Here is an 11584-nt window from a genome sequence, read left to right on the forward strand (position 1 = left end):
GGAGACACATGGTAAAATCAATCTTAGGTGTGAATGATATGAGCAGGGTGGACAGAGTTCTCAGTTGTACCAGTAAAAACAACTACCCATTATGGATGGACCATAAAGACATGAGTGAAATCTGTAGATGTGTGTATATAGACCGATCAGCCATAACATTAAAACCACCTCCTGGTTTCTACAAACACTGTCCATTTTATCAGCTCCACTTACTGACTGTATTCCATTTGTTTCTCTACATACATTTTTAGCCTGCTTTCACCCTGTTCTTCAATGGTCAGGACCCCCACAGGACCACTACAGGACAGGTATTATTTAGGTAGTGGATCATTCTTAGCACTGCAGTGACACTGACATGGTGGTGGTGTGTTAGTGTGTGTTGTGCTGGTATGAGTGGATCAGACACAGCAATGCTGCTGGAGTTTTTAAATACCGTGTCCACTCACTGTCCACTCTATTAGACACTCCTACCTAGTTGGTCCACCTTGTAGATGTAAAGTCAGAGACGATCGCTCATCTACTGCTGCTGTTTGAGTTGGTCATCTTCTAGACCTTCATCAGTGGTAACAGGACGCTACCCATGGGGCGCTGTTGGCTGGATATTTTTGGTTGGTGGACTATTCTCAGTCCAGCAGTGACAGTGAGGTGTTTTATCCACTCATACCAGCACAACACACACTAACACACCACCACCATGTCAGTGTCACTGCAGTGCTGAGAATGATCCACCACCTAAATAATACCTACTCTGTAGTGGTCCTGTGGGGGTCCTGACCATTGAAGAACAGGGTGAAAGCAGGCCAAAAAAGTATATAGAAAAACAGATGGACTGCAGTCAGTAATTGTAGCTTCTACATGGTAAGTGGAGCTAATAAAATGGACAGTGAGTGTAGAAACTAGGAGGTGCTTTTAATGTTATGGCTGATCGGTGTATGTGGGTGTGTTTCTGGAAAGGAAATGGATATCTCAGTTTAAAGCTTGTGCTCAGGGTTCTATATATCCATTGTTTTTATTGTTTAGGTCTCCATATGTGTGGCAGTGCTGCTGATGAGCGTCTAAGGATAGCCACTTCTGTGATTTATTGAACAGTGTATTTGTTTTGTCAGCACAAGGGAAACCTCCTGCCGTCTCATTCTCCACATGAGCACATTTACACAGAACGTTACATAAACTTTCACACAGAGCTCTTATTCTCCTACTTTTTGTGCACAAATCAGCAAAAGAAAGTGTGCCAGATTGGGGGACAGGAGGTAAACAGAAGGAAATGTAAGATGTCCTCACATGGTGATCTGCAGTCACTGCCAAAAACAAACACAAAGATGATAGACATGCTTATTCATAATGGATGTGACAAGATGAAACAATGTAGCCAGGAGTTATTTCTTTTCATTTAGGGTTGGCATTTTAGAGCAAAAGAGTGCAAGGTGTTTGCTGACAATAGAAAGTAAGTGGAGCTTGTACCATGGACATCAAAGTGCCCCTTTGTTGTATTTACATATAGTTGTCAAACTTATTAGGAAGAAACAAATACTGCTTCAAATATACACCGACCAGGTATAACATTATGAACACTGACAGGTGAAGTGAATAACACTGATTATCTCTTCATCACGACCTGTTAGTGGGTGGGATATATATAGGCAGCAAGTGAACATTTTATCCTTAAAGTTAATGTGACACTGACATGTGTTCTGCTGGTATGAGTGGATAAGACACAGCAGCGTTGATGGAGTTTTTAAACACCTCACTGTCACTGCTGGACTGAGAATAGTCCACCAACCAAAAATATTCAGCCAACAGCGCCCCGTGGGCAGCGTTCTGTGACCACTGATGAAGGTCTAGAAGATGACCAACTCAAACAGCAGCAATAGATGAGCGATTGTCCCTGTCTTTACATCTACAAGGTGGACCAACTAGGTAGGAGTGTCTAATAGAGTGGACAGTGAGTGAACATGGCATTTTTTAAAACTCCATCAGCGCTGCTGTGTCTTATCCACTCATACCAGCACAACACACACTAACACACCACCACCACGTCATTGTTACTGCAGTGCTAGGAATTATCCACCACCTAAATAATACCTGCTCTGTGGTGGTCCTGACCACTGAAGAACAGGGTGAAAGCAGATTAAAAAGTATGTAGAGAAACAGATGGACTACAGTCAGTAATTGTAGAACTACAAAGTGCTTCTATAATGTAATTAGTATAGTAAAGCAGGATTTACATGTACAAGCAAAGTGCCATAAAATGTACTTTTGAAAAGTGGAGGATACCTGTACTCAAAGGAAACCCACACAGACATGGTGAACTACTCACAGAGATTTAAACCCAGGTCCTCAGGACCCATATTGCTGTGTGGCACCCACATTACCAACTGCACCTCTGTGCTACCTAAAATCAGCTGTTTAAAATGTTCCACTGTATGTGTGATTTGTCTGTGTTTGAAAGGTTGCAGCCTGAGGAATTGCAGGCTTAATTAAGCCATAGTTGTCACATGATCTAAACATTACAGCCACCTTGTCAGGCAACTTAAATTATGTATAATAACTCATTTAATGCTTGCCTCACACTTTTTTATTCAGTGTGAGTTCATGCTATGTAAACAGACTTTAGCTGGATGTCTCCTTGGATACATCTCTGCAAAATTAAAAAAACCTGGATTTGGGCAGTTTATTCCATTCTTCACGGCAGATCTTTTCTAGCTCTGCCAGACTGGATAGCAAGCATCTCTAAACTGCCATCTTAATGTTTATTGGAGTTAAGGGCTTGGGCCACTTCAGAGACTTGGCCTTAAATGTTATGTGCACTCTGGGGGAGGTTTACATCTAGGATTGTCCTGTATCCATCTCTCAGTTTTAATAAGTCTTCCAGTCCCAGACGTTGAGAAGCACCCATGTAGCATTATGCTGCAACCAACATGTTTTACCAAAAAGATGGCATCAGCCAGGTAATGTGCAGTGCCTGTTTGGGGTTATTAATCACCGTTTTTATGCTTCTTGATATGGTCTCCATCATTCCTTGACAGTCACATTGCTGTATTGCTGTTGGGTACATTTATCCTGGTGCAAGTAGCTTTGTTTGATGGCTTCCAACCATCCGTCTACCTCTTGATTACTTTGTTAGAGGTTTTCAATAGAGTTGAGGTCTGGAGATTCACTTGGTAGTCCTTCATTCACACCTTGAATGACCTGACTGGGTCCTGCTGGGGAAAAACAATCCTCATAGCTGAAGAACATTATCAGAGTAGTCTTTCATTTGTTCCAGTATTTTAGGGGTCACCACAGCTGATCTGGTCCACATACCAAAGTTGACTTTTTTATGCCAAATGCCCTTCCTAAAACAACTCTCCTATTTTAATTTGGCTAAGGACCAGGACTGAGAGTGCACTGTCAACTCCACTTCTCAACTGCTAGACTGCTAGTAGGGCAGCTGTAGCCTAGTGGTTAAGGTACTGGTCCAGTAACCAGAAGGTTGCCGGTTCAAGCCCCACCACTGCCAGGTTTCCACTGTTGGGCCCTTGAGCAAGGCCCTTAACCCTCATTTGCTTAGACAGTATACTGTCACAGTCACAGTGTAAGTCGCTTTGGATAAAAGCATCTGCTAAATGCTGAAAATGTAAATGTAGACTGTTTTGGCAACCCCAGACATTTGCCAATTATGTCTGCGCAGGCGTGTGACGGGCCATTTACACCACTAAGATTCAAACCACAGATCCCTGTATCTCAGTGGGGATGTGGGCCACCCGAATACCCACTATAACAAAGTCGCATATACAGTAATATTCAATTCCAGCCTTGTAACTGTAGATGAAGACTGATCCTCCACCAGATATCACAGGGTGTGAGACACTGTGGCTTGTAGGCCTCTCCATTATTCCAGCTAACAATTTAAAGACTAGGTGTAAGGCTAAGAATCATCAGAAAAGATGACCTTACCCAGTCCTCAATGGTCCAACCTATATGGTGTTTTGTAAACTTCAGTCTGGCCCTCCTTTGCTTCTAACTGATAAATGGCTCTTTTATAGCTTGCCTGACTTCAGCCTTGCCCTTCAGAGCCTGTTTCAAACTGTCCCCATTGTGCAATTTATCCCAGATGCTGTTTTTTTGTAATTAATTTGATGCCATCCTACTGTTGTTCTGTAAGGTTTGAATGAGTTGTTGGTCATCCCGGTCAGTAGAGAGTCATTTTCTCCCACTGGTCTGTAGATTTGTTGTCCTTTATGTCTGCTGTTTTAACTCATTCTTTTGAACTGCTGGCAGTTGAACCCTTCTGCTTTTGCCACCCAGCTTGTCATATTGCAAGAGGATAGTGGTGTACACATCATTGGTTTTAAAATTTTTCCACATTTAAGATTTGCTCATGGTGATCTTTTAATCAGTACCTAATGAAATAAAGTGTGTATGTGTTTAAGTTCAACATCCACTGAAATGAAATGGCAAGAATTACCTTGATATCCTCCAAGGGGGTAACATGCTTTAGACATTTCTGTTGTGGAAGCTTTGCCCATTCTTCTTGTGCAAAAGCTTCCAGCTAATTGAGAGTCGATGCTTTCTTTAAATCCCATCAATGATTTTCTACGGGATTTAAATCTGAAGACTGAGAAGGCCACTTCAGGATATTCCAATATAGATATTCCTGATTCCTTTACCAAGCTTTGGTTAGTGTGCTTGGGATCCATGGGTCTCTTACCATATCGAAGCACAGATGGACTACAGTCAGTAAGTGTAGAACTACAAAGTGCTTCTATAAGGTAAGTGGAGCTGATAAAATGGACAGTGAGTGTAGAAACAAGGAGGTTTTAATGTTATGGCTGATCGGTGTATTACACAACAGAGCTGAAGCACATAAAGAGTAGTTTTTGAGTTTCCTCTGGTTCATTTGCTGTATAATTCGATGTTTATGTACTTTTTTTCATAAATTCAATTAAAATTGTAAATATGACAGTAACATTAAATGTGCCTCAGGCTGGCAGAGTGCATGGATCATTTGGCTGCCTAAATTACCCTGCTCTATTAAATAATAATAATAATAGCAATAATAATAAACCAAAGACACATAAAAAACACACATTTACCAAATTCACCTTGTGATGGACTGGCAACCTGTCCAGGGTGTTTCCTAGTTTTTGCCCAGTGAATTGAACCCACTGTGACCCTAATTAGGATAAAAGAGTGGTAAAACAGACAATAAATAAATTAATGAATTTAACAAATTCGAGAATTGTTGGGATAGTATATAAAATAGTAATGTTTTACAACACTGCAGATGTGTGCCATCCAAAATCTAATGTTTAAACCTACACCCTTAAAGAGCATTCAGACTCTTTTTAGAATTAGCCTACATTTACATTCTAGCCTTATTAGCATCTAGCTTTCAGTAATGGTTTAGAAGATTTTAAGCTGCATAGGAACTGCTAAAAGATAATTTAAAGTACTATACACAAAAATGCAAGATACACTGGGGAGGATAGTGTTTCCAGCTAACAAGGATTACAATTTTAAAATCATTTTTTGTTACTTCTCTACCTTATGTCTAGGGCTCTACTAGGGTGGCCACATTCATAGTCGCAAAAAGGAGGACACTGCACCTCCAAAAGGAGGACGCCATACCAGGAACAGGGGGACATGAAACTGCAACACACAGAATGAACCCATAACCCATATAACAGAGTTTTTGACCAATTTAAGCAAGAATTCTATAACAAATTACTGTTTTACTCAACAAATGTTGTCTACTTTTGATATATTTGGCATTTTCACAGCGTTCCTGAGCATGAGAGCTGACTAATTGACTCAAGTAGAGGTGTATGCAGAACAGAGCGAGCGGGCGAAATTCAACCACCCAATCACAGACTAGCATTTAAAGGGCGGACCTTCTAAATGCTAGTCTGTGATTGGGTGGTTGAATTTCACCTGCTCACGATAGGTAGCACTATAAGCAGTCAAATGAGACTGTTAAACCAATGAAATACAAAGCATTTGTTTTGACATGTACCTGAGCCAATGACCGATAATATTGATCAAAAATTTAACCAGTTCACTCCAAAAGGAGGATTTTTAAGTGTCTGTCCTAGCATTGCATGGGCGGAGGACTGGCAGCTGAAAAACCGGACTGTCGGACCTAAAGCCGGACGGCTGGCCAGCCTAGGCTCTACCTAATTCATGGCTGTAAAAATTGCATCACAGACTGTTAAATGAGCCGTGTAATTTGTGACTTGTAGTGAAACTCAAAATTTGAGGTTTGTGTTTTAGTAATTTAACGATTTTCATTCAAGTAGCATATGAAATATGAGGCGCAATACGAGGCAGTCTTCTGTGGTGTAGTGTGCAGACAATGTTTGATGTATGTATTTACGTATTGAGTGCATTTTGTCCCTTTGGGGATTATGTAATCAAAAAAAGTGTGCTTCTCTACACGTATGATCATCTCTCTGTAGTCTGTGCTGTGCCTCAAAAGAACAAGCAAGTAAAGTATTATGCTCCCCACCAATTTCAATTCCATCATGGGTCACAGACAGTGCTCCCACAGCTGGAGACGTAATCAGGCAGGGCCTTTCTGTGACGGCAATCTAGCCGCTTGCTACAATATGATAACAATTATTAATGATCTCGGAAGATTTTTGGCCCCATCCACCAACCCCGACAGCTGCTACTTTGATTTTCGTACAGTATTATGTTGAACATGATAAAGCTCTGATAATTTGATGACAAAAAAGTCACTTCACTGCCAGTTAAGTTCCACACAAGGCACAGAAATAGTGAAGAGACTCTGTAGGTGTTCCTGCTACAGTCGGGCAGTTTTGAACTATTTATACACTGATGAGCCAGGACATTCAGACCAGCCTCCACAAATGTGCATGGCAAAGGCAGATTATAAAAGGTCTGTAAAGGCTAAGCCAGTCTCGTTTAAAATGAATCCCGTGATATAGCAAGTTACTACGACGGCGTATTAGGGCCACTGTAAAAATATTAAAAATTTTTGATTTTGAGAATAAAGTCATATAAGTTTCGATTTCGAGATTAAAGTCAAAATATTATGAGAATAAAGTCAGCCGTCCTAGGCTTGTCAGTTCAGAGAAGCACGGGTCTCAGTACCTGGATCAGCATGCACGCAACGAGTAATGAGTGTTATTGTGGTTATCCAGTAACCCGTCATTATTTCTGGGTGGCTGTTTGTATTGTACACTTCCATCCACATGACATAACGACTAAACCTATCAATGCAATTATTTATTAGTTATTTATTTAGTTTATCGTACGAGTCCATAAGGCTCAGTGGAAGTACTGGCAACGACGCAGATACCGAGCGCACCGGTGGCGCACGTTCTTCTAAGTAAACCCAGTTTATTGCAAAGCCATTTCACCGATACTAATAACACACTGGTGCTGATGTGCAGGAGATTGGGGATTTCGATGCCATACGGCTTTAGTTTATCGTACGACTAACTTCTACGACTTTGGCCCTAATACTCCGTCGTAAGTTACAAATGTAGTATGTGCAAAAAAAGTACTATAAAGCAATATGTACTATTACAATTACACAAAGTCAAAACCTCTATACCGCTATACACAGGTTTTATCATACACTCCAACTTGTGAACCACCATCTAGACCTGTTTAGTTTCTTAATGTTTATTTTAATGACAGACACCCAGCCCTTTTATTTTCTGCTTATTCTCTTGTACATTTCATCAGTCTTGTCCATCACAGTGTTAATTTGCTTCTCACTCCAGCGCAAAGAATTTAATTTATATTCATAACACCGGGCTTCCGCAAAAATACCTGCAATACAATGCTTCTGGAAAAATATTAATAAAAAGAGCAAGGACCTAATCCAATTTTGAAAGGACAGAACCCAGAAGGGGCTGTAGTGTAAACAGTGATGTGATGGTGTTTATAGGTTATTTTCCAGGGTAGGTAAAGGTTATGCACTGCTATTTTTTATCTGCATTGAGAGCTTGGCATTTCTTCCCAGTCCATACCACCTGTCTACTAATTGCAGTGACATTTTGGACATGGCCAGCCGACTGAGGGAATCACTGACCCTTCTGGCGAATGAAAACATGTTTATTGATTGTTATAATGTCTGTCTCTTTATGTAGACACGGCCAGACAATCCCTGGCCGAATAGATTGATGGGCGTTATTGATCATCCATATTGAATAAGCAAGGTTTCTCATCCTAACTATGTTTGTGTACTGAAACTAGCAAAGGTTACAGTATGTCTTAAGCTAAACAAAACAATTCTATATACAGTTTCAGCTTTTATTTTGTCTCATTATTCCTGCAAACACGTCTTAAGATGTGCAACAGTATGGGGTCATCGTTGTCATATTTTTCATTTCAAAATTCTTCACACATTCTCTATTGGGGACAGGTCAGGACTGCAGGCAGGCTAGTCCAGTACCCGTACCCATTTCTTTTGCAGCCATGCCTTTGTAATGTGTGCAGCATGTGGTTTTGCATTGTCTTGTTGAAAAATGCATGGACGTCCCTGGAAAACATGACATTTTGAAGGCAGCATATGTTGCTCTAAGATCTCAATGTACTTTCCTGCATTAATGCTGCCATCACAGAAGTGTAAATGACCCAAAGGCACTGACACAGACCCATACCATGACAGATCTGGCTTGCTGATAACAGTCTGGATGGTCCTTTTCATCTTTGGTTCAGAGCACACAGCGTCCATTTTTTCCAAAAAAAGACCTGGAATGCTGATTCATCTGACCACAATACACGTTTCCACTGTGTGATGGTCCATCCTAGATACCTCCGAGCCCAGAGAAGTCAACGCTGCTTCTGGACATCTATCTATCTATCTATCTATCTATCTATCTATCTATCTATCTATCTATCTATCTATCTATCTATCTATCTAAATTTGTGTACTTTAATAGTTTGTACTTTAATACTTGTGTACTAATCTACAGTGGCGGCTCCTGCCAAATCTCTCAGGGGGGGCAATTGTTGCGATGATGGCCAAGGTGACCCGTTCAATGGGTAAATTAAAGCTTAAATAATTAACATCCTAAGTCATCTGTCAGTTTGCCCTCACACACAACTTTGAACATGGAGAGAGACCAGCTTTACCATTAATCATAAAATTAAGTAAAGCCTTCACACTAACAATTCATCAGATAGCATTTTATTTTAGGTGCAGCAGATCCAGAATAAAGATTGGTATCGGGACTGATGTGCAATGAATAAAGAAGTACAATTGGGGAGATACAATAAGTGCAATCACAATTTAAAAATGACATTACGTACTTGTCATTTACTTAACTTATATGATTTTCCCCCCTTTGTAGATGCTTGATGTTTAAATTTGGTCTGGGTGGCCCTAATTCTTTAGTTGCTTATTTATCCTGATTACTACGACGACTGAATGGCATTTCCCTTAATGACCTGATGGAGTTGCTCCGAACTGAGGTAATGGTAGTCATGGTGATGAGATCGCGACACCAGGTTACGTGTGACGCAAGCATGTAAGTGCGAGCCCTCCTGGAACTCATTCAGAATGTTTTGCAGTGCCTACAGTTTGAAAAAAAGTGCCTTAACATGAGTCTATGAGAGCAATCAGGGGCGATTTGGTCTCTCTCCATGTCCAAAAGGGGCGGTATTGTACGGAACACAACTCGATGCTGATTGGACTACGATATTCAAGGCAAGACAGACTGTAAAGAACAGTCATAGCTGTGATAGAAACATTTCTATCTGTCTGTCTGTCCGTCCGTCCGCCCGCCCGTCCATCCATCCATCCATCCATCCATCTATCTATCTATATATCTATCTAATCTACTTACTTACTTTAATCCTGTCGTACTAAATTTCACTAAGCAACTCAATGCTGTTTTCCTATAAGCATGTCTATAACTACAATGTCTATAAATGTCTTTCTCCTCCCGTTCATTTGGTGTTGATTCTATTCCCTTGGGTCAGACTGTGTGTTCATGTGGTATATTCTCGTATTTCATACTTAAGTAGGATATTAATTCTCACACACAGCCATAATTTCAGTTTATCGCTGTGATTAGTCCAGGCATGACAGGAGGAATGTGTGTGAAACCGCCAAGTGCAATTGACAAATGGGGTTGGGCACAGATGAATAAAGTTAAATGGAGATGAATGGAGCTGGTTATGACTTCGGTCTCATGAGACTCTGGTTTTAAGGAAATGTTAATGCGTGGAGCTCTGGGTAACTGGGGTTCTGTGGTTACGGATGCTTCGAGATCTAATTAGGAATGCAGAAAGGACATTTTTTATCGGGTTTGCAGTTTATACTTTACAATGAAGCTTTTCATGCACTGTGCACGCAGAAGACGTTCTGTCTGTACGGTTACAATTACACACCCTCTTTCTTATGTCACCATTTGAATCAGTGGAATTAGTTCTGGATGTTTTTTAGTCTTATTTAATCTGTCATTATATGTTTACTCCCTTATTTGCTTTTAGATATTATATAACACTGTTTAAAGCATTAACAAAAAAGGCTGTAGGTCAAATGTCATTTATTTAATACGGTATTCCAAGATCAAGCATCTCCACAATTAAGAAGCATAAGAAAACAATAAAGAAGTAATGGTAAAGTGCAGGTTTTATTTAACTGTTTTCAATTGTATTTCAGTGTTTTTTAGATTATATTTGTGTTATTTTCAAGGTATAAGTTAAAAAACAACCCCATTATTTTACATTAGCCTAAAATATATGCAGTTCTGCGGGACCATAGAACACATTAACAGATTTCCCATACATCCTTATGGGGAAAAATACCTTGAAACTCAACGCCGCTCCCAGAACCAATTGACTGAGTTTCAAGATACCTCGCATTATATTTTTAAATCGTTTATATTATGCACATGCAGCAATAATGCTATCATTTAAAAGTAAGGATGTAACGATGCACCCAGAGGCGATTCAACCTGCCTGTGGGCCCAGGGGCTATGGCTGCTTGTGTGCCCCCACATATAGTTTTCATAATCAGTACACAACACAAGACAACAGAGTTCAGTGCCGTAACTAGGAGCTCATGGGCCCCAGTGCAAAAAAAAAAAATTATATATATATATAGAGGTCTAGTAATGTTAAGCAAGTTACAAAGATTCCCAAAATCCCTTGCTGTGCACTCACTGTGTATTGTGATTACATGTATTTTGATATTTCATTGTCTTTTAGTTATTTTTATATTTTACTTTACAAAAATATTGTCGTGTTTTTACTTTCACTATCGCAGCACTTTACCGCTAGCATTAGCCAGATGCTACTGTAGAGGGTCGGCTCACCTAGCCGCTGTCCGGCGGGGATGCTACAGGTCTTTTGCTGTGCGGTGGTGGAGGTGTGGGAATAAAGGCACACGACAGGGTAGAGTCACTTTAACTGTTTAGTCAGGACTTCAATGAGCGTTACAACACTTTATACCGCCTAGTTCCAGAACCCGAACTTCATGCCGGGACCAAGGCGAGTCTAACTAAACTAACTGCAGGACGTCCGAACGTACATATCAGAGCGGTAGAGAGAACAGAGTGGCGACACTCCCATAGGGAACCGTTGGAAAGGGGGCGGGACATATTTTCTGTGCAGATTCCGG

General features: G+C 40.5%; 1 long non-coding RNA gene across 1 annotated transcript; it reads right to left on the reverse strand.

Moving 5' to 3' along the window:
• Positions 1-995: 995 nt before the first annotated feature.
• Positions 996-11332, reverse strand: LOC134333093 (uncharacterized). The gene is made up of 3 exons (XR_010015337.1): positions 11280-11332; positions 5085-5155; positions 996-1298 (listed from the first exon to the last, which is right to left on the reverse strand). It is a non-coding gene; the product is annotated as an uncharacterized LOC134333093 (long non-coding RNA).
• Between the last annotated feature and the right edge of the window lie 252 nt (positions 11333-11584).

This window comes from Trichomycterus rosablanca, chromosome 19, assembly GCF_030014385.1.
Source record: "Trichomycterus rosablanca isolate fTriRos1 chromosome 19, fTriRos1.hap1, whole genome shotgun sequence".
NCBI lineage: Eukaryota > Metazoa > Chordata > Actinopteri > Siluriformes > Trichomycteridae > Trichomycterus > Trichomycterus rosablanca.